We start from the raw sequence: 24,755 nt of genomic DNA, 5'->3' as shown, positions 1-24,755 counted from the left end.
ACCTCCAGTAACAGCAACAACTACAACAGAGAACCGTACCAGGAGAGTTTTTGTACCCTGGAAACATCCAGCCAACACACAGAACTTTCAGTAATCGTATCCCTTGGGAGAGCAGACCAGTTCCTTCTCTCCTAGCTGAAAGGTAGGTTCTCCTTGAAAACCCTTGCAGCTTAGGCTGTAAAATATAACCTGAACCTTGTTTTTTTTGAGAGAAACTTCATACCAGCAAGAATCTGGTTTCACTTTGCAGTAATTTGGCATTTCTCTTCCATTACCTGTTTCTATAGCAGCACACTGTCCAGACTACTCCCAAGATTCACTTCACGCCATCATGCTCCAGGAGCCACAAACACGTCAGCTGCCCTGAAGACAGATACTGCTATCTGTTAATACAGAGAAGCATGCTAAATACAGAACAATTCTTGAACATCTTTCCATTGCCTATCAAAATTGATTTTACCTGAAGTGGAATTCTGCTTTTATACAACTAAATTCAGTGAGATATTTACCAGGATGAGTATCTTCTTGGAACACATACAGGAGAAAACAAACAAAAGACTTAATGAAGACTTAATAAACTTGGCTACTTTTTTTTTTTCTTTCTTTCTTTTTTTTTTTTTTTTTAAATGAGGTCTGCTGTAAAATTTCATCAAGGCTCGATGATTTTAATATTCATTCAGCAAGAGACTTGTTCAACTCCAGTTCTTCTGGGCTAAGCAGATAGTTACTGCTTTCTGCCTGCAGCTGCTCTCGAAGAGACTGGAAGAAATCCAGAACCTGTCTGAAAAAATCCAGAGACACTTTCTGAGGTCTGTGGAAAGAAATGCACTCCAGATCAGAGGCCAACCTTTACGTTGCCCTGTTCTAGAACTTCCTGCTTTACCTATCAATTTACATGAAAGGTGTTTGTTTGTGAAGTTCCCCTTTGGGTGTGAGACATGCACATGTTTCTAGATACTGTCAGAGAACACACTCAGTAGCCCACTCCGACTGCTGAATTTGCCTTCAGGATTCTGGACTGATCTGGTTATTGGCTCACAGAGCTTTCCAAGCACTACTCTCTAAACTGTCACAACCCAGTCCTTTATGTTGCATCACATCACAGAAATGCTCGAAGTCAGTGCAAGCAAATACCACGTGCTAGAATTAAATAACTGCAGACGACAAGAACTGTGACATTCTTGTTAACTTCCCCAAATGCACAGAAGCTCTTCAGCATCAGTTAAAAGGTACCACACGTAAACAGAAAGCCAATTAAAAAAACCCTTCTTAATAAGTTACATGATTTTAACCTTCTCAGACCAGGTACAGTTAAGTACGTACATTTGATAGAGAAAGGATAGCTGGCACATTGTTAATCATATTGGATAAAGTTATTTCTACTACTGTCCAGGGTAATACATCAACAAGTACCACAAAATGGTCTCCATGGCAAAAGAAAGTTCATAGGAGGATCCTTTCAAACGCACGAAGCGTTTCCTGGAAACTGACAGTGCCGTATAATGAGAAGTGTCACTCATGCCCTCTTATCTGATGTTTAAATGTTATCTATTTACACCAAGAAACCATGCAGCAAAATGACCAAGGACAAAAGTATAACAAATCAATAGCAACCCTAAATCAAAGAATAATTATGTGGTGGGGAAAAAAAATTAAAGAGGGTAAAGTGTTTCAAAATACCATAGCATCATTCACTAAATGTCAGTCCATCCTGGGGGAATGAGGGAGATTGGGGGGGGGGGGGGGGGGGGGGTAGATCTTTCATAAATCACTAGGTAGCAATACCACTTTGAAAAAGGAATTCAAGGTATAAAAAGCAGCATAATATAACCTATGGAGGTACGTCCAGGTAAGAACAATAAATAACGAACAGCTACTTTGGTGCATTCTCTTAACATGGTCATTCTTCTTCCCTAGGGCTGCCAGTTTCTCAATAAAATCCAGGTGTTGCTACTTTGGAGAGGCCTACCAGATTGTGCTACATCACCTGAAACGTGGAGTCCACAGAATCAATAGTGGGTACTGACAAACCACTCTGGGATAAAATAAAATGTACTTATTTCTTCTAGCGTCCCACCTTGCTGCTGACACCCAATAAAGAATAAATGAGTGAATTAATGTTTTCTGATCACAAACCTCTCATTGCTCTGTTATTTTGCTCAAACATCGAAATCAAACAGTGCATTGTTCGCTAAATGTAGCCATTTCAGTCACACTGGCATGCTCCTATCCATGCCAATGTCTTGGTGTGGAAAAGGGCACACAGAGAGCAGAACAAGAAAACCTGAGTGCAGAATTTAAATGCCTTACATGCAAGCTAAACACATTACAGGGTCTTCCAGAAGATCCAGAAGATAGGAGAATGAAAATTGGTTTTCTGCTCAGGTTTTTATTTTTTTAGTTATTTTTGTTATTTTTCAGTCATGTATCCAACAAGATAAAAACATGACTGAGCATTTTTACCCATTTCTCAAAAAAAATTCATTAGAATTATGTTTTATATGAATCATCCCCATTACAAATAAATTTTCAGGAATATAGCCTAGAAACTTGAATGTATATAGTTTTAGTTTTTCAGAGCCGCAGGATATAATTCCACTGTAACTACCTGAATATAACACAATTTAAGGAAACCTGGAAACAAAACTGCGAATTTGCCATACGAACCACCTTCAAGGAAAATCTAGATCACTGTGAAATACAGGTAATGTTTTAAGCCATTAATTAGGATATATTTCAACAATCAATTGCAACAGCTGCTGTAGGAAGAATATCAAACAGAGGAATACCAATAGATCATTCAAAAGTTGGCGTTAATATTCTCCCCCAGTTGGTATGCAAACTGAGGCAGTACAAAATACTGTATTTTGGGCACTTTAGATGGGTTGTCAGATGAAATGCTAACAGTAAAAATTGCCATATCAAATGCAATATCACAGGGAATAAAATCAATTAGAGAAGACTGCCTGTATCTGAAATTACTCTGAACTACAGTATCAGAAAAGACTCACAGATTGAGTAGAAACACCAGAGATCACTGCTTCAAATTTAAACAGACTAAAACTGCTAATTCATAATCAAGGTAACACTCTTCTGTCCATCACAGGGTTAGCATGCATTATAAACAAAGCAAGACCTCAAGGTATTTCAGGTTCGCCTTACCCTTGCATTTAGAAGCTGTTCCTATTTCCATGAGTTTTTAGTTCATACCGTGAGAGTACTGGACATGATTTATCACACATTAACAGAACTAAGTAATACTCAGGATGTCTTCTTTCACATATAGGTGACTTGTACAACTACCTAGCCACAGCGCTACAGGCATTCGTGTTGATACTGTCACAAAACACAATAAATAAAAAGAATATCTCATATGCACCAAGCATGGGTCAGAAATAATACTGAATACGGTTCTGGTGGACAGTGGGGACTTTTATGTGCCCACTACAGAAGCTGACCCTAAGAGAAAATGTGAAATAATCAGTTACATCCATTTTCTTGTAGTCTATACCTTGATATTTGGTACTGGACTCTGAAGGATACTAGGTTAGGCTGACATTTGGTCTTAGCCAGTGTGATTGCTGTTACAAGCAGAACAACGACCATGAAATATATTTATTTTATATATCAAAAAAGAAAAGGATGCTACAAGTGAAAATAAAATGTTCATTTTAACAGCCTACATGCAGCATTGTAAGGATCAATAAACCGAGTGGACAGAAACACATATACACAAATATAGAGTCCTTTCTATGAAGGTTAATATCATCTCCAAAGACAGCAGATGCTATTCCCTGCAAGTGATTCATTCCTGAATTTTTATTTATTCACTGGGGAAGGACAAGAAAATAAGCTTGGTGCTAGTCATTTCACCACACATTGCAGTAAGCCAACCAGCATCTCCTGAAGCATTCTGGCAAGCACAGCAATAACAAAGCTTGTAATCTGGAAATGCATATAGTCTTCTTCCATCTTTTGTGCATCATCTGTATTCTAGTGGAGAGATTTCATATGTATAAGAGAAGAATGTAGATACTGCCCAATGCAGAGTTGAAAAGCAACATTTATTTTTAAACCCAATCATTATTAAGTCAGCTCTTCAAATTGTGCAGATTAGCATAGCTTCAATGGCTGAGCACAATTTAATCACCGAGAAAATAACTGAGGTTCCAATTTGTGTTCCATTTTCACCTGCTATAACTCCTTCGTAAAAATAAATGTTCTGGACTGCTATATGTTGAAAATACTCCAGAAAGACACTTTCAATTAAATCATGTGAAAATTAACCATATTATACAGCAATGGCTTGAATAATTCCAGTTGGTATGGAAGTTAGTGAAGGAGATTAAAGAATAGAAAAGAATGAAACAGGAAATGAAAAAAGACGAAAGTTATTGGAAATAGAATAAGGAAAGGGATATAGAAGACAAATATTTAAAAGAAAAATGAATCTTGATGCAGAAAGGAGAAACATATTTAAAGATGAAAGAATTACACAGACAGACAATGGTAAAACAAAATGAACCACATTATTCAGATGAAGAAAATAATCAAAAGACATAAGGCTGAGCTTATGAGAAAAAGGATGTAGGTGAAACCAGAAGAAGAAAGAAATAACCTGCTACTATGTGAACAGTTTGATTTACTATTATCAAATGAATTATTTTGCCTTTTAGCCCAAGCTTCAAATTGAGAAAAACAAATAAAAGAAAGAAATTAGATACCAAAAGAAAGGTGAAAGTTGAAATGAACCACATAATTCTTGGGACAGCAGTGCTACAAAATAAACCCGTGAATATCTCAGAAGTAGGTGAAATTTTACATGCTGAAACTGCCCTTTCCTCCGAGGCACTGAACTGTAATATATGCAAACGAACCCTGAGAATTGTGACGGTCCATTCTTGTTTCTCACAGTGGGCAGCACAGAGAACTTGCCACAGTAACAGTACATCCATCCGGGAAAAGTAGTGATGGTTGGGTATGATTTCATGACTAATACTCATTTTGTTATACTTTCCCAAGACAAAAAACAATTTCTGATATAGTACTAAGCTGACCTTCTTCTCTGAAACATATTGATGTGCCCTCTTTCCCTCTCTCTCCATTTGCTTAAGCGGAAACACAGAAAGATGCACTCTACAACCCTGCCTGTGAAGGTCCCTTGCCTCAGTTCTGGGTTGTATGAAACACTTTTTGCTCTGAGGAGTGATTGAACCCTACAGCGATGACTGCCAGTAATAGAGAAAAATAACAACTCCAAAGGAAAAAAGAAGCTGAGCTCATCTGACGTGTTGTATTTGAAGGGAATGGAAGTATTGTCTTCATATCTGTTTAGAGCTAGGACATTAAAAATAATATTAGAAAAAATATAAAAAAATAAAGTAGGTTATTCTATCAAGAGACAACTAGGAATTGACCTTTTGCATAAAAAAAAAGTTCCAAAATAAAGAAAACAAATGCAGTCATCAACATCTGCAACTGAGAAACATCTGTTTGATAATGATTTGGCCATAGCAGGCAACTAAGAACTACCAGTAACAGCTCAATGGGAAGGAAGAAGTCACAGCAGCCAGGCACATTAAATATGAATCGTGCTGCTGAACAATTTCTGAAGGCCAATGTGGATAATTTTCCTGCTTTCTGACTTGAAATGATCTTTTCTGATCTGAAATGATCTACATCTATAAATTTTGACTTACGGCTACTGCCTTATATAAGGAAAGACAGATGACATTGAAGAAAAATAGGTTCCTGTGATTATTTTCTTGTCTTTGGAAGGAAAGAGTCTTTAAACTAATATGTAAAGTTTAATGCTTCAATGCAAAAAACATAGTACTATGAAACAGAAATTTGAGTGAATTCAGTGGGACCAGAATTTCAACTTTAAACACCAGACATTTGAAAATTACAAGTAACTAATATCTACAGCTGGCTAAAAGTTGGAAAACATTTTCCATCTTTGAACAAAGAGGTTCAAAGAATAAGAATTTCATTTGATTTTGATCAGCAACAGAGGGAAGAGAGCTGCACATCAGAAATAGAAGCGTTCAACCATGAAACAAGAACAGAGACAACTATTAAGGGTGTTTTAGTTTTGTTTAAGGTGAAAGCTTAAGAGGACCAAAATGTCATAAGTCTTCTTGAAAATAATGGCAAATCTCTCCCAGTGACTAATATTTCAGCCCTCCCAGCACTCAGAATTCAACAACACTGAAATGAGGAAAGAAAATTCAGTCACCTTGTCATTTTGAAATGGACCTATAATGAAAACCATTGAAGTGGGTTCATAGATTAGTATCAAGTTCACTAAAACAGAAGACAAGCTCAAATTCAAAAAAAAGTTAAGCTACAAAATAAACCTGATCTCACAAAATGCATTTTGTACATTTTGTGATCCCACAAAATAAAATACAAATGCACCATCCAGTATCTCCTATAACACTTAGTCATTTACTCTGAATTGCCAGTAGTTTATACTGCTTATTTCCAGGTCTGCCTGCAGCCTTACAGGTTCACACTGTGATTTTGTCAGATACCAAGCCTTACAGGGTCACGTTGGGTTAACTCTTGTCTGCAAGACCAGCTGCTACATTTTACCCTGCAGATAGCTGCATTCTAAAGGTAGGAAAAGTGTTTCACAATTTTGTGAAAGCAGTCAAATCACTTAGGAAGCAGTCAATCACTGCAAGATTTTCCCAAATACTGCTGGTAGGATTCAAATACATCTATGCTTTTGGTAGTGAATCTACAATTTTATGGCATCAACATATGGTCACCACAATAAACACAAGTTTTCTGATTGCTTATAAACAAAGTTTTCATGTAAGGGCTGAATGACTAAATTCCTTAGTCTAAATGAATAGTTTTTTAGTGAAAGCAAACAGCTTTGGAAATATCCAGTCGTGAAACTACATATGGGGGCTCAAACGTTAACCACCAGCTAACTAAGCACATCACTAAATGTAAATCCAGCCAAGAACTTTGGAAAATTCAAATTCGGAGTATGCCAGCTAGCTCACTGGGTTCATGATCATTACTCTTCCAAAACTGAACACATATTAAATATTCAGAGATTTGGAAACTCAAAATATCCTGTCTCCGTATTTTAAAGAATCATTAACACTTTTTTATAGTTACCAAAATTCATAATGAATCTATGAATAATGAGCGTTTTTTTTGTTGCTTTATTTTAAACTCCTTTGAAAGTAAGGTGTTTTTCCCCTACACCCCATTCACTAGAAGTAGCGTGTTTTTTTCTAATTTTTTCCTATTTACTTCATCAGAAACAGCACTGTGCAGAACCAAATATAGAGAAGTACAGAGAGATTTGAAGAGACTGCTGCAAGTAAGCTAGATATAAAACTTCAGTCTATGTTACAGATTGCTATACCTTACTGTATCATACACAATACAAGAACCCTAAGAAAAATTATCCGAATATAACTGAATAGAAAGATAACTTGCACTCAGTTGGCGGATAAAACCAAGAGAAAAGAAAAAGCTTACATATTTCTTTTACTTCACAGTGTGAGGAGCCCAATTGCTTGAACAGCTTACTGAGATCTACAAAAAGTCTCTTGGTTGCATTGTCTAAGCACAAATGGAAAAATAAGCACACATTCAAACTACTGGAGGATCAGATTATGGAAGAGTGGAAATATCAGACTTTTATCCCTGTGGTTACAGGATATATATATAGCTAAAGTGTAAGGATACAAAGAACTTCACAGATTTTCTTTGAGAAAGAGGAAGTGATATGCCTTACACTTCATTTTCTCAAGCTCTCAGGGAAGCTGATTTGATGGGTAAGTGACCAGATAAGTAGAAACTACGGTTTTCCATGAAGAAGATAAAGAGACCTGGGGAGAGGTTTATTATGAATGTCTGAAATATGATGAAATACTATCTTCAATCTGAACATGATAAGGCTTTATCAGGGTGAGAACTTCACGACTTCATTATAAACAGCAATCAATATGAAGCTTCAGGCATGTTGAAAACATAATGTACCAAGGTTGTCCACTTAGTACTTGTGGCTACAGAAACTAGTCAACATAATATTGATTTCATCAAAAGAATGCATTTTAATTCCATGGTATTTTACATAATAATGATATGGTCACCATTTTCTCAAAATAGATTATGACAATTACAAACTAATTTTTGTAGAACCTATAAAATACCACATACTCTATATTATGTGTTGACTTTGGTTTTCAAATGCGTCTTTTACATAATGCAACTTGGTTTATACAATACATTTCCTGCATTAAAAGAATATATCTGCTTTATGTTAGTATCTATACTTTGTGCAGTGGTCCAAGAGGCTCTGTTCAATTTATTTTCAGGGCAGACAAAATTACATTTGTTAATGATCTTCTGTCTCAAAATTACATTTGTTAATGATCTTCTGTCTAACAGAAAAAATAATGTCTTTAACTAGGCTTTTAGCTTACAAGATCTGTACAATCTTTCCAGCATCTATACACCAGGAATCTCAGGAATCCAAACTCTTACTAATCCAGTATCTATGCAGCACTTCCTAAGCAATCCACATATTTATGGACAAATGCTATGCTAAGACATTTATTTAGCATCATTTATTCACAGATGTAAACAATCCCAATATAGTAGGAAACTTAACCCATACAAAGGGTACAATGCAAAGATAATTACAATGCTAATAATTGCAAGAGCAAGAAAAAAGCATTAGCTGTCAGGGTGAGAGTGTGGTCCATATTTATAGGCTAGACACAAGAATGACTCCAGGCAACACACAGGGAGGAGAAGGTGTTTGTACAGGCCTGGGTATTTTGAAGAAGACTGTATGGATACCTGCACAGGACCCCATAGAACGTGCACATAAATGCAATAAAAAGATTTTTCAGATTACATCCTCTGAGGTAGAAGATTTCTGCAAGTCTTTTTCAATAGTAGAGATTTTAGCCATTAGAACACATGGCTTCATTGTCAATTTCCATGTGAAAAGAGGCAAAAAGAAAACTCTCCCCCTCACTGGACAAGTGAGTCAAATATAAAAACACTCCCAAGCAAATGACAGCTTTTTAGTTCATCTTTGCGTCTAACAATGACAGCTGTTTGCATGACTCAGATGGATGATTCAACCGGTGGTGTCCTCTTAGCTCACTCTAGAAAGGAAGGTGGGGGGAGAGAAGGAGAGCAGCAGTTTATTTTTAAGTATGCTTTGTTAACAGTTTGCATGAGAAATCCTTTAAAAGTCTTTCTTTCCTTGAGAGATGAGGTCTTTCTTATTTCGAGTCAACTTCAGAGATTAATAAAAGTAGGTGGCTTCCAGGGAATCTGGAGACAAACCAAGAAGCATGAAGGAACAGAAAGGACATGCTTTGAAAATATTATGTGACACTGTTGGTGCTTAGTCAAGGGATGAGAGCCAAGTCCCTGTTTGAAAAGGGCTGCAGAGACCTATGGGTTTGATAGTTCTGAAACAGTATTATCTAGCAGCTTATTAGAGAAGCTAGACTCACAGCTCTTCCTCCCCAGTAGCCGTTATAGCTTTAAAGGCTGTTCCAACTAGCCAAGAGACCAGCTGGACAAGTGGACAATTTAGATGCTTTCCTCACATCGGTAGCTTTCTGACATCTTATCTATCTTCTTTTCATTAATAATGGATCCAGAGTTAGATCCCAGCATCCAAGATGCTTTGATTTCACTAAGACCTCCTTACCTAAGGCATGCACCAAATATATTATGAACTAAATCTCAGGAAGCATGCCACCTATCCCTATGTAGTCTATGAATATTTAAAACCATGTATTTGAAATAACGTCAGTACAGAGTTTCCACGGGAGAGAACTCAGCCTGAAGGATAAAACCTACTAGTAACAGCCCTTTCAGAAATACTAACTTAACTTTGCACAGAGGAGGAAGGTATCCTATCTGCTTTTCAAAGATATATTTCTTAAGTATAAAATGGTCACCAAAATGGGCCAAAAGTCAGCAAACCAGTCACCAGAAGGAAAATAAAGCACTTTCTCTGGATGACACTTCACAATGGAGGGAAAAAACATCGACTTTCTATTCTCAAAGACTATTTTCAGCTCTGGTATCACATTAAAATTCATATCTCCAAAAATGATGGAAGTTTGGCCTCAGTTACCACAGTGCATTGTATCCATGGAAGAGTTCAATAAGGGGTTACCCCACAGCCTAACTCACTGCAAAGAACAGCAAACAAACAGGTGGAATAGCAGGCATTTCCGAGAGAAAACTCAAACACCACATCTACTTTATAGTTAGTAGCAAGGACAACTGTAGCACAAACAGCTTGTCTTGCCCCTGAAGATACCTTTGATGACAAAGAAGTTTTTAGAGAAAAAGATAAATTCATTCGATGGATGACATCTTTATATAACGCACATGCAGATTCCCGAAACATTTTTGATGAAAAATACTACAGATTTTTCAACAAGAATAAGCAACAGTAAAACTTACCCACGTAGGTTTATATTGAGGATTAAAATATTGGATATTAGATAGTGGTTTCAATTAGTTGTCTCTAAACATGAATGGTTTTCATGTGTACAATCTGCCGATCTCCGAATCTCACCAATACAGACACTTGTGCTTCATACCGTCAGAACTTTAGAAATTCTCAAAAATGCCAGTGGATCCTTTCCACTCAGGTCTCAAGCATATTAGGATTCCTCCCCCACTGCAGTCATACTACTCAACTGAGACAAGCAGAAATCCCAGTGCTCTCCTGGGATACAACTGTCAGAGTGCCAAATGATTCAGTGGCCTCGTCCACTTACATGCAATCATACCCAGGCCAAGTACTAACATACACTCAGGCATCGATCTAGGAGGCTTGCCAATTGTACAGGGATAACAGCAGCATCAGCTGGCTATTCTTTTCAACACCGGCTGGTAGTTTGCCATTTCATTTACTAAGTAAGGCTGTCCAGGACTTTTAGTCTGGCATTTTCTTATTGTTTTTATTATCCAAATTACAGTGATAGCTCCCACTGGTTCAATTCTGGGAATTCACAATGAATTTCTGAAACATGATCTAAACTCCATCGATAAAACAGCCTCCTTTTTCTTATATTCAGTAGGATACAAACCAGACTTTAGAGATTAAAAATCTATGCATTTCACTTTACTTTTTCAGAAAATGAATGCTGAAAACAAAAATAAAACCATTTATGTAATGCAAATGATGAGGCTGAGTTGAAGGAAGAACTGTTCTTGTAGTGTTCCAGCTTTTCCTCTTTGCATACTGGGTGCATATGAAAGCAAAAGGTAATAGAAGGGCCCTTAACTGAGCTCAGAATTGAAATCACTGTCAAAGTTACATGGAGTGATGAACTGGAAGACATGGATGAAAGGCTGGATAGTTGCTGTATGCTATGCAGGAATATGAAGGAATTCACTACCCATATCCTACCTATATGGTTTCCATGTATAACGGCAGTAAAAACAATTTCTGCTCAGAAATGGTAAGCAGGCTTGCACTGCTGCTGACACATATAAAGGACATGGGAGTGAGTTGGATGACTGTAACAATGTGTAAATGTGTATGGTTTAACCTGAGCAGTGCATTTTTCTTGCCAGAAAGCTCTGGAAGGTAGCCAATTCCTCCAAAACAGGAATTCAACATATAAATTGTGTTCTGGGACAAATGAGAGCAACAATTCCCATTCTCCCTTCCCCCAGAAGGAAACACTCTCTAGGCAGCAAATGAAATTTTGCTTTACAAAATTTCTTTTAATTTTCCATCGTGTCATTCCCCCAAATTATTAACAGTGAGCTGTTTTCTCCCAGACTTTGGATTTCATGGGAGTTTCTGTAACATCATATCTGACATACTTTTCATGTTCTACTGCAGGGAAGAGTAACTTAATAATACTTTTAGGAATACTGAGTCAGGTCTCCAACCCTCTGTACCTTCTTGTGGTATGTCCCCCATGCTTTCTCAAAGTACATGGGTCCTGTCAAGAAACAGTCTCAAGGAGACCCAGTTTGGAGGACTTCGTTTCTTTCTCAGCTTTTTACACATCAGTGTCACAGCAGTGCAAGTTGAAGTCTAACCTGAAAGGAATAATTCTGCAACTCAGCAGGTAAAGGTAAACCCTGTGATTACAGGGAATGCTATGTAATTCTTCAGCCTTTCAAGACAGCTGAAGCTGCAAGGAGCACAGCTGCAGCAACGTTAGGTCCTCAATGATAAGACCAAGGTGACTTCGCTTCTGTGTGATCAAAACCACACAAATATTTCCACCTCAAGATTTTTTTGATCAAAATATATTAAAGAATTAAATAACCTGTCAATTGAATTGGATAAGGAAAAACAGTTCATTGACCCTTATCTGTGAAGAAACTGGGTCAGTGTAACTGCAGAAGAGTGGGTAATAAAAAGGGAAACTTTAGTTTTCATGCTGGAAAAATTCTAAGTCAGTTTTACATGAAAATTGGAGATTACAAGGATATCTAGGCAAATGCAAAGCTACCTATTTATTCTCTGAAGTACTTATTGTGAGGAGATGCAGGGAGTTTATGATGGAATAAGAAAACACAGTTCACAACATATTAAAATTTATAGTTCAGCATATGGAGAAAAATAGGAACTATCAAACATCATTTCATTGGATATTACGGATACTGCCCAAAATATACAGCCTGCTTTTAGAAGTAACAGCAATTGCAAACATAGGGAATGGCACTATGGTTTTCACAGAAGTATTTTATGTCTAGATCCATACAGTCTGCAGGGAGAAGGAATGATATAAAATAGCTTCACAGACTAAGAGACTACCCAATTCATTGTGGCAAAGGAAAATGCAGGAATGCAGGTCACCTCTCAGAGATAAATATCTCAACTGGGGTTCTTTTTTTTTTTTAAGACAAAATCAAACATGATTTTCACTAAATTGGATTGTTGCAATAATCCATCCAGTTCCTTTAGGATAATGAAATACCATATTTTACTTTACTGATGAAAAACACAGTTGAAGTATTTTCCCCTAGCAACCTTCTGTTGTCCTGCCCTCTCTCCTTAAAATCAACTATTTTTAACTTTTAAATCTGGAGAATGGTATCACATAACAAATCCATCAATTTTTACATCTGAGGTTTCATCATCTGAGCATCACCTCATATGAATCTCAGTGATTGTGCCTGCAGGACTAACACTGCTTTCTAAAAAGATTACATGGACCAAAAGAAACCACTTTATTTTGCCCTCTGGCTTTCAATGTGAAACAAGTGTCATGGTGAAATGCTGACAAGATCCTCTCATGTATTCTAGCTTTGAAAAACTGCAGCACAATGCTAATGCTGGAAGCACACAAACAAAATATAGAAAGTTTTTATTTATTTATTATTATAAGCTACACTACAACAGTTACTAAAATTTGAGCAGACTACATAATTGTACCCTTCTGCATGGAAATAAGGGAAGGAGAAAAGAAATCTTATGAACATTTCATTATATTTACATATGATGACATAAGATTCCATTTATGCAAGACATTAAGTTTGGAAATCCTCATGCAGCGTGAGACTTGCATCCAGGAGGTGTGTTGAAAGTTTGGATGATTTTCATGCTTTATATAGGTCCTACACACACTGAATTTCACCAGCTGTTGTGAAGTGTTTTCCTACTTTACTCTTGCACCACTGCATTAGAGCACCATCCAAGGGAACAGAGCAAACTGCTTCTCAAATGAGCTTGCAGCAGTACATGATCATTCAGTGGATGTTCTGTTTTAAATCAAGCTTTTGCCATCTGTTCCTCTGCTAATTACAAATGCTACAGATATCCACAACTACACTGCAAGGAAAAAAGGCTATTAAAGCACATGTATTCTTTCTACAATGCATCTTTGCTGTTTATCAAATCAAAACCAATACCACCCACCACACAATGCACAAGTCCCACTGTAGGAAGACCGCATCAAGGCAGATGTTTACAACTTCTTACCTGGCAATAAGCCAGCCGTGATTTCTTGGAGTCCAAAATGTATTATGTATACTCAGCAAGAGAATCTTCACAACTGTGCCCAAAATCACACACACTTCTTAAGTGGGGGTTACCAGAAGCTTTGCTCACAAGAACACTTGCTAACCGGGGCCTGGGCCATGCAGGATGCTCGTTAGCAGCTAACTAGCTTTCATCTGTATACCCTCTAAATCCCTTCCTGCTCTCCTCTCCCTCCAACCTTACCACCATCATCAACCTATATTTTTTGAATCCTTTGTAATGAAGCAGCACATGCTTTTCCTTATCTACCTTCTTCTCATTCTGTCTATGTTTGTAACTCCATTACCTACACACACACACAGACAAATGTCTTCTTCATTTCTTCTTTTTGCCAGGCATTTTCCAGGAGGGAAAGACCTCCAAGCTTTTTTTTTTTTTTTTTTTTTTTTTTTTTAAAAAAAAAAAAAAAAAAAGACTGTTCCAACTATGATTTCTCACCTAATGGAGCACGTCTCCAACTTAGCCATGACTACTCAGGAAGCTTCAGCTTTAAAGCCAGCCATGCACTAAGGCTTAGTTTCTCATTTTATATATACACATATCTCCTTATTGAGTTTGAATTTTAGAGACAATCTTATGTTATTCCAGATGGAACATGTCAACCCCACCATTCCCAGTAATATACCAGTAATGGTTTTGCAATGATGGAGGTAGGTTTCAAAATAATTTCCTTCTTGCAGCTTCTTTCATTGCTAATGACTACAGCCATGCTGAGCACACAACATATTTTTCTCTGTTTTACTTTACCATGCTGTAATAGAATACTTCTCATCTTTGATTACACAGGGTCATATTCATCCATTAAACCACGAATGGAGTATCTCTACAAAAAAAAAAACACAACTAAGTTTCTTTGTTTACTAATGCAAAAAGTTCTGATAGCAGGGTATGGCCCCTACAAAGCTGTATTTTTGTTGTCCTTTTTTCTTCTTCCTTCACACAAAGATGGCATTCTTGGTGATGGCAGTTGTTGCTTCAGAAATGGAAGTTTCAATATATTTTAAGATAGTTTTAGAATTTTTTATGTTATGTTTTTATAAATGCTTCAGAATTGTCCATTTATACCCAATAAAGTTTCTTGCACTTATATTCACTCTTCTCTTTTACAAGGTATGGTAGGAAACACTTCTTTGTTATCACTAACAGCAGTGTCTCTGGGGGAAAAATATTACCTTTCATCTTAGGTTATAAGGAATTCATTACAAGCCACAAAATCTTCACTCTGCCAATCATTTTAACATTTATTAAGATATGACACATGCATAATACACAAAACACATCTTCATGAGAGGAACCAAGGGCTTTATAGAAAGAAGAGGAAACCAGATATAAAAATAAACATTTGTGTCACATAAGGATTATCATCTCAGTACATCTCACCTCATATTTTAATAAAAATAAGACATTATACATCTTGCTACAACTGACAACTTTGTTATATAAGCATCTTTGTAAGTGATCAAATTATTAAGTCTGGCTATTGATGTGAATTACTATATACGTGTTTATAAACAAATACATCTGGTGTACCAGTTTTCTTCATCTGGCAAAACTTCAGTTATATGCATAACTGACAGTTGTGTGGTAATTTTCCCGTTCATATTTATTGAAATTAAATGTGACAGAATTCTTTTTTTGGATGCTGTTGACCTCAGTGAGCCATAATGTGGAGATTCACGGTTGTGTTTAAGGGATATGCCAGGTAATTCTATATTTAAATCACTAATTATCCCATGCCTATGATATTCTCACTGAAGGTAACACTCTGGTGTTCTTTCATGGGAAACACTTTTTTTTCTTTTAGCAAAACTTTTAGTAAGGTTTAAAAAGTTTAGTAAACTTTAAACTTACTAAGAGTCATGAGTTTCACCAGATTACCATTAAGATAAAACAAGATACAGGAAATTCGCTGTGCATTATATCTCTGCTTTAACAGAAACTATCTAATCCCCCTTAAATATGATATCAAAATAGAGATGTATCTACCTATTATTTAAAAAACAAAAACAAACAAAACCCCTCTAGCTAGCATGAAAAAGACTGGTTAGCCCAGCTTCACTTAGGGAAAAAAAAAAAAAAGACATAATTTATCCCTGATATATGTTGAGTGAGGTTTATGTTATCAAACAAAAAATTAATTTAACCCACTAAGTACTGCTGTCAGATACTGGCACATATACTCAAAGGAAGAATACAGACCTGTTAACCTTCATCTTCCTCTATTCAAACACGGTACACAACCCAGTAGAAGTGTACTGTCCTGGGACTTGCACAACATAAATTTTGTTGTTAGATTTAGTATTAGGTTGACTGATAACTCTGCAGCTAGCTTTGTCCTCTGCTCCCACATCCGCCTAACCCAGATGTACATCTCTGTATGCCTAACCACATCCGAAAATTGGTTTGAGATGTGGTAAAGGGTGCCACAAAAAGCACAGTAGCTGCTGAAGATGGAGCGAGGCCCCAGGGCAGGTTCAGCGCCGGACAGCTCTGCACCGTGCCAGGCCCCGGCCCCTGCACAGGCGCTGGGCTTTGCCAAAACCCACTCTGCCAGGTGCAACGGTCTTGGATGAAGTGGCCATATCCCAGAGCAGTTCCTTTAACGTATCATTACAGTGCATGCAAGTGTACAGCAAAGTTTTCAGGTAAAGGGATTACTGATATGCATCCCCTGCAATAAGATGGAGAGGCAACAGATCGGAATCTATGTAGTGCAGGTTGGTGGAAATATTTTAATTCCATTTTTTGGGAATGATAGTATAAGAAGAATATGTGAAACTGGTCATCCCACCTTCAGGGAGTGAAAATTTAAGTGGAAGTGGAATCACTGCCACTGCATTTTTGAAGTCTCTAAAATTGATTTTTATTAATATATACCACTTACATTCAAGTTCTACAAGGACCTAAATATCCTTAGTAGACACAGAAACACTACTCCAAAAAATGTTTTCCACTCTTTCCCTCAAACAAGCAGCTCAGCGTGTCTCAGCTGCAGACCCATTTCTTAACCCTGCTATGATCATTTTCAGCATCCATTGGGAAGAATTTAAAGCCTGTCCTTCCTACTTCTTTGGTCTTCTGTTCAGGTTCAACCATTAGAACTAGAAGAGAAAGACATAGAGGACAGTATACAAGTAGCAGGAGACAATACTGAGATAAATTTCTGAATAGAAAAGGGAACTCAAGGAAAGAAAGCTGAAGTCAGCTCTCCAACCTAAAAAGCACATAAAAACTATCCACGAGGTATGCTGTGAAATTTCAGATTAAATTGTATACACATACAGCTGAATTTCCTGATTAGACAGTTTCAAAATAACTTGCATAGACAGACAAATATTACTGCCTCCATCATTCCAGTGTTGGCCAGAATTGAACTGTATGCCATGATATATTGAAACCTTTCTTGAAAACCAGTCTGAGATAGTTACTTTAACTGCAATTTTTAATCAGGTATTTTTCTATCTGCCCAGGAGAAAGCAATCGGTGAAGTGGATTTATGACACTAAGTTCATTAAGAGGACAGCCAAGATCACAGAATTAATTGAAGCCCCCTTGTATCCATTTAATGAGAATGATTTTCTGTTACTCTGGATTACAAACCAAGCTATAGAAGTGACAGATAAAGACCAATCTACTTCCTGCCAAAACCTCTATTCAGTAGCTTAGCAATTACTTATCTGTAAACTGAATTTTGAATCATAACTTAGCCTTGAAACTCGTTAGGCATTAGATGTTCAGTCCAAATATGTAATTCAATTTTAGTTGTCAACCTGCGACAGCAAATCCACCAATGATAACTGCTGGCGTTAATCTACCTGATGACAGACTATTTAAAGCTTGGTAACATAGCAGCAATAAGGCCCCACACAGAGCTGCAACAAAGTGTTGGAAGTACAGAAATTCACATTGAAGACAGTGGCGTTACTTTAACTTGGCTGTGTCAACTCCACTTCCTTGTTTTGGTTGGAATCTACCAAATGTGTTTTCTGCAGACTGAACATGTTCAATTTTCAGATAGTTTGATTCTTCCAGGAAGGAGCTACTACTTATGCTGGCCAAAAACCTGATCTTTCAGCCTTTTCCAACTACATAGTGTCCTCCAAAAGACGAAAATAACCATTTAAACTAACTAGCCTTTCATGTACAGTCTTTCTTTGTCTAAGAGAACAGGAAAATGAGGAATATGACAAACTCAGGCCTCACTGAAGTCCTTGAGAACTTGGTCATCAGCATCAACAGAACTTCACTAAAGATCTTTCGGATGAATTTCTCTTTTTTGATTATACAGGGAAAGAAATAATTAAACAGTCTTTGAATAAACAAATGTTATCAAAAAGAAAAAAAGAGTTTTCATACCCCAAATGTAGCATTTCACCTACATTTCCCTCACGATGTACTGCCTCTTGTAAAATTAGCTCACTAGCACCACCCCATATTAAGGTAGTCTTGTATTTTATCCACAAAACCCATGCACACTATTAAAAGGGACTAGATTAAATTACATATGTCTATCCTCTTGGTTAACACTGTAAGTACAGAAGACAGATAAAAGTACTAACTCACAAGTTGTGGGAAGTATTATCCCATGGCTATGTAACAGGTTTTGATTTGCTGAAATTTTGCATATATGAGGCACTAGCATTGTGATTCCTCCAAATTGGCTTTTCCAAATTTTTAAAATTCAATTTTAACTTCACATGTAACAAGAAGCAAAAGATTTATCTTACAAAAAGCAAACAAACAAAAAAACACCTTTCTTTCTGTACTTACGAAGGTGCAGCATGCTCTTCACATCATTATATTTCCTATAGCTCCCACTCCAACTCTTAAAACATAGAATCTGTGTCCAGAAATATAACAGAAGACTCCGTTCCCAGAAATCTGACAAAACTACAGTTTAAAAAATTATAATAAAGACAGACCCTATGGAAAAGAAAACCTGTAAAATTTAAGAGTTCGGGAGGCGGGGAAGAGAAAGTAGTAGAATCCAAGAATGGTTACTCTAAAGAACTGTAAAACACATTAGTGAAAACTTCAGATCTACAGAATTCCTTATTGGGGATATTATTAGTGACTGCAGTCTATAAAAGATTTCTGCAAGGTTACTGTTCAACTTAGGACTTGAAACATATAATACAGAAACTAACACAATAGTTTTCTACTGACCTGTTTAGCTTTAGAGTCTTAGGTCATTCCTAGGCAAGCTGCATACATGTCAGTTAAACATAAAAAGCGTGCTCTCTATACCTTCCAAGTTAATTATTCTGACATAAATGCCATTATTTTTCCCCTTGTCCACTGCTGAAGGAAAGTGTCAAGTTTGAAAACGGCATTTTTAGTAATTATGTCTCTTCTGGTTTTAAGAAGCTGATTGTGAATTACATTTGGACAAATTTGGTCTCATGTTCTGCTACTCTTTTAAACTTCACACAGCTTTGGCAGGTACATCTCAGCTGTACTTTGCAATCACATTTGTATTCCAGCCATGTTAGCTCAAAAATGCCAGGGGATCTGGGGATACTTGCATTATTTGGGTATCTGAGATCAAGATCCACCAGACAAAATAAATGTGGACACGAAGCAAGACAGCCATCTGCATGGGGATTTAATCTTATTGAACAGATACATGAAATAAAAATCCAGGGCCTCTTAAAAAAAAAAAATCACAGAATCTAGGTTCTTTTATGTTTTATGTTAACTGCACCATACTCTTTTTTGTTAACATACAAGCTCAATTTTAAAACTGAACTTTTAAAAGATAACTTTTAAAAACCTAACTATGAGTAGATTAATACTCTTTGTCCTAAAGTCAGGAATAAAATTATTTTTGTTGGCTATATTCTGCTCCTTTCTTTATGTCAACTTCATGTAACCCTCTCTCAATAAACTTTCTGTAGCAAATCTACTCTTTTAAAATGAGCTTTGTGCAAGTAAAGTCAATTACTATGCTCTCAATATTCCTAGTTAAATATGCTTCGTACAATTTTCTTTCTTCAATAGAACCAGAAATCTTTCATCTTATGCATTTCAACAATATATTTGTTCTCTTTAGAGTAGCATTACTTCTGTTACTTAGAATAACTCTGCAAAATCAATAAATGTACACAGGTTTTCTCTCTCATCTATTTCAAGCTAAGCTGCCAGGACCCAGAATAAATTCATTTTAGCTCTCAGTTCCATGACCTTCTACTTTGTACTTTTAAATTTCATTTCATTTCAATTACTTGAGTTCTCAAGGTCTTCCAGTTCTGCCCGCTTGGTATTCCAACCCTTCTCCATATTGGTCATGTTTTCCAACTCTCTGCTATCAAATTTCATTACCACACTCTTAATTTTGGGCTAAACAAACCAGAGAAGAAAAGTGCAACAAGAGGAAAAGCAGGTGCAGAAGCATGAAGAGGTCAGCACAACGTCCATCAGTGGCAATGCTGGAACAGTACAACTCCCTCAGCCTGTATTTGCTTTACCACCTAACGCAGCATTTCTGCTTAGGGTAAGGGTGAACTCAATAGGCTCAGAGAGCTGATGTAGATGAATAACTGACAAAACTGTCTCTTCAGTGAATCATATTAGGGGCTGGTGGTCTGTGCCAACCTGGGAAACATAGTATATAATCTAATCTACTTATATATAAATGTTAATGCTTCTCATAGTTACATTCAACAACTTATTTACTATAAGCTTGTGAAATTTTATATGCACAGATTTCATGTCTCATTTCCTAGGCATGCATAGTCTCAAAGTATATCACGGATGGGTCTACTAACATGATAACCTGAAGTGAATTGAAACTCTGCAAGTAATAAAGTTTAGAGAAACAGTTTAGTTAATGAAGAACATAGCCTGGCAATCTGCCATGCATAAACATGCACCAAAACCAGGTCATGCTGAGATTCTTAGCTTGCAACTTTATAGAAAGTCCTTATATGGTTTATATTTGATCCTTTAAGTTCATTTATTTTTTTCCCCTTCTTGCAGTTTAATCCATAGCTAGTTGAACTTATTGCCTTTTTTTAATGTAAGCATTAATAATGTAATAGACATAAGTCCAAGTAGAAGTAATAGTATTAGTGTGTTCATATAATTTGGTTAAGACAGGCCTTACTCTAAGAGGACTCATTCTGTGCCTTCTGTGCCAAGCCTCTATGAATGGAATGAGATGCTGCAGTGTGACCTGTTAGAGTAATGTGTATGGCTATTCACAAAATAAATGCTTTCTAAGACTCATAAGAATTCACTTCACATTCAGGTACTGAATTTGCACTCAAGCTCCTCTTAAGCCAAAGAATCTCTCTCAACAGATTTGATCGAAAGATCGAGGTCTTAACATTTGTTTTCATAATATCAAAAGGTCTAATTTACCTCTCATATTCCTAAAGTCTTCTTTTCCAAGCCTCAAGTGTGTACAAATATCTGCAGTTCCTTCCTACAGACTGCAGCTTGCTTACTGTTTTCTTTTTCTAGTAAGAATATTGACTGAGTTTTTATTTTTCAGATACTTAAGTAACTGACTAGGTCTAGTTTAATACTTATGTAAGCATTCAAACCACATTAAGTGTATGAATTAGGTGAATAAAATTCCATATAATCACAAATGCTGAGTGCTGTTCTTTCTTTTGTATGGTTCAACACAAAGTCATGAGGGAGAGAAACACTCTTATCCCCAGCTATAGAATGGCACTTAAGACGGAGAGAAGATTTTGTCACCGGCCACATAAGATGCCCATGACAGACTAGGAAAAAGGGGCAGAAGACAGACAGGAACATCATGTTCAGATCATATTTAAAGCACATCAATACATAAGACATTACACCATTATTGATACTGGACGAATAGACCATATGCAAGATTTTCAAGAGCATGTGCTTCACAACACACCAGTCAGACTGGTCTTACTACTCATTAGCAGGCTTTGCTTGGTCTTAAAAATGAAGCCCTTAAATATTGCACAAATTGTGCTCAAACCACATCAAAAGATTGTGTTGTAAAGTCTTGTTTTTACCAGATCTTGAGGCCTTTTGAAAATGTTGACAGGGCATCATTTCACATTATAAAATTCAGTCAAACTTAAAAATTTAGCCTGATTATGTGTTTATAATGTTGAGTTCAAATGAGGTGTACTTCTGTGCTGTCTTTTCACTGAAGAGTAATGACTGCTGGACCATTAGGGGCAACTACCACGCTGTCTTTACCCAAAAGAAATATGGGTCATACTTGAGAAAACAATCAATACTTGTCTTCTCAAATCAGGCCATATTGGACCATAGCTCAATAAGCTTGACCAACCAATTGATTTTGAAAAGAATAAGTGAAAAAGATGAGGGAATATCAATTTAAAATTTTATATTCAGTTATAACCCATATGTAAAGAAACGAGGTGGTAGTGCAGCACTGTGCATACATATATGCCTGTACATCTGTCATATGTTTGTGTTGCATGCACATACGTGCAACAAATAGTTTAAAGTGACCACAGCCACAACAATTAAATCTCAGCTCCATATGTGCAGTGTTTCTTCTACTGTGCATATGGACACAATTATGCAAATATTTGTGCAACTTTATTTATATCACATGACATCAAATTCTGAAAGCTACTAAAGGTAATTATGATTTTTACAGCAAAATTACTTCTGCTGATTTGTAGGGTACGGCCTAGGCCCTTTGCTCTGTAGCAGCTGTAGTGTCATATCCAATAAAGTATTAACTGAAACACCACTTCTATACTCCAGCCTCTTGTACAGATCCCACACTGAGAATTTCATCCAGTAACGATGTATAGTTACAGTTTGGGAATGAAGGGAAGATGGGAAAATAGTTTCCCTGTAAATTCAACAATCGTAAATGAAATGCTAATCTACTCCACACATAGCAGCTAATACTGCTGTGCGTCATCTCACTAAGCAGTTTTACAAAAATATTTTAACAATTCATCCCCGGACGACACAGCTACAAAGCAAGACATCTCCACACACAAGAAATGTGCTGTCGTTCCTACACTATAGTGGCAGAAACTGTACTTATGCATGTCTTCATGTGTGTGAACGGAACCTCTCACAGAAGACTATGATGCACTGAAATCACTTTGGTTGAAAATACATTATTAAGAGTTTAATTGCTTATACAAACTTTTTATATTTTTTTCTTTGAAAAAGCTTGGTAGAAGATCAGCAGTCTCTATTAATTTGCCACATAAAATATTTCATGGACAATCACACACAGTTGTAACATGCTGGTTTAGATGTAATTAAATAGAACCATTAAAATAGCTGAGAAGAAAAATATCTAAACTTTGCACAAACTTTATACTATTTATTTCTGCTTGACAGAGGACTTGTTAAGATTTTTTTTCCATAAAATGGTTCTTCCTATGGAAGAGAGTTCTGAGGCTATACAGATTTTGTTAGCATTTTCAGAAATTCTAAAAAAGCATTTTCAATTGTGAAACCTTAGAACATGAAAGAGATAATATTAATGAATATCTTCCCCAGAAAGAGGAATCATGCCTCTGAAAATTGCATTTGTGAGATGGGAAAGGGGATGAGAAGTTGCAAAGACTTTAAAAAAAATGCATAAAATGAAATAAAAACTTTAAGCTCAAGGAGTACAATTTAATACAAAATCTCTATTTGGAAAGAGGCTGTTGAAAGATGTAGAGAGTCATCTGCTAGAATTCTGTCCCTAATTAAAAACATTTTGGTTGAATTTGCCAGTTGTTCATTCAATTTACCATTTTCAGATTTTATAAAGCACCTGAGCTACTTAAATGAGAATAAATTAATACATAAAACACACACAACAAACTTACAGAACAGTACCAGCTGAACTGCTAGCCAACTACGTACTCGTCCCTTTCCTATAGTCACAATGCAGTCAGAGTGCACAAATCCCATGCAATCAGGAATACTTAACCTCAGAGTGCTCCTGATCATCATTAACAGGAATGTTTCCCTTATCCAGCCTTAGAAACACTGAAGCAGGCCTTTCTGTGTATACGCCAAGAAAGATTTTTCAACATACAGACAACAGAAGCAAAAGGAGCTCCGGAACCGTTTCATTTACCATAAACGTTGGGTTTGCCTTTCACTAGTCATTGACTTGCCATGCCTAACTGTATTCAATCTAGGGAAATTCAAAGCTTAATCTTAGGAAAGTGATTTGTTTTGTACAGATACATCAGATACATGTCATAACACATCTTGAAGTTACCCCTATTTTCTAGGCTGGAAAAAAAAAAAAAAAAAAAGTCAAAGCGTCGCTTCCTCCAAACCTATACCACTGTCAAAATATCCATGAGCAGAATTGACAATAAAATGTTTTCCACCAAATCTGTAGGCGAAAAAATGCTTCAGTGTTTACCACCTGGTGGCTCAAACTGGTAAATATACCTTTCTTAAACATGCAATATCATTATTTACATTAACTAGCCTCTTCAGCAGCAGGCACAGAAACTTCTCTCAAAGTTCCTCCCCAAAGGAATGCCGAAGACCATTACGCTTTCAGCAAGACTGATATCGAGCCAAAATTGTCCTGATCAATGGGGTAATCGAAAATGCCAGGGCTGTCTGTCCAGCTTCCAAACCACTCCGAACATCCTTAACACACGCAGCAACCGCGAGCCCGAGCTGCATCTCTCTTCCACCCACATCTTCTAAAATCCAAGCAGCCACCCACTGAAAAGATGCTGGAGTCAAACCAAACAAACACGAAGCATACAGCAAACGGAGAAGT

General features: G+C 36.7%; 1 protein-coding gene and 1 long non-coding RNA gene across 2 annotated transcripts in view; both read right to left on the bottom strand.

Moving 5' to 3' along the window:
* The window catches only part of SPOCK1 (SPARC (osteonectin), cwcv and kazal like domains proteoglycan 1), a 289,273-nt gene that overhangs the window by 263,812 nt on the left and 706 nt on the right, over window positions 1-24,755 (bottom strand). The window lies entirely within an intron of this gene.
* On the bottom strand, window positions 197-24,755 carry LOC125181944 (uncharacterized). The gene is made up of 2 exons (XR_007160618.2): window positions 13,964-24,755; window positions 197-13,813 (listed from the first exon to the last, which is right to left on the bottom strand). It is a non-coding gene; the product is annotated as an uncharacterized lncRNA (long non-coding RNA).

Source organism: Anser cygnoides, chromosome 14, assembly GCF_040182565.1.
Source record: "Anser cygnoides isolate HZ-2024a breed goose chromosome 14, Taihu_goose_T2T_genome, whole genome shotgun sequence".
NCBI classification, from domain to species: Eukaryota; Metazoa; Chordata; class Aves; order Anseriformes; family Anatidae; genus Anser; species Anser cygnoides.
Note: the sequence above shows the minus strand (reverse complement) of the source record. Positions and strands in the feature narration are given on the sequence as shown.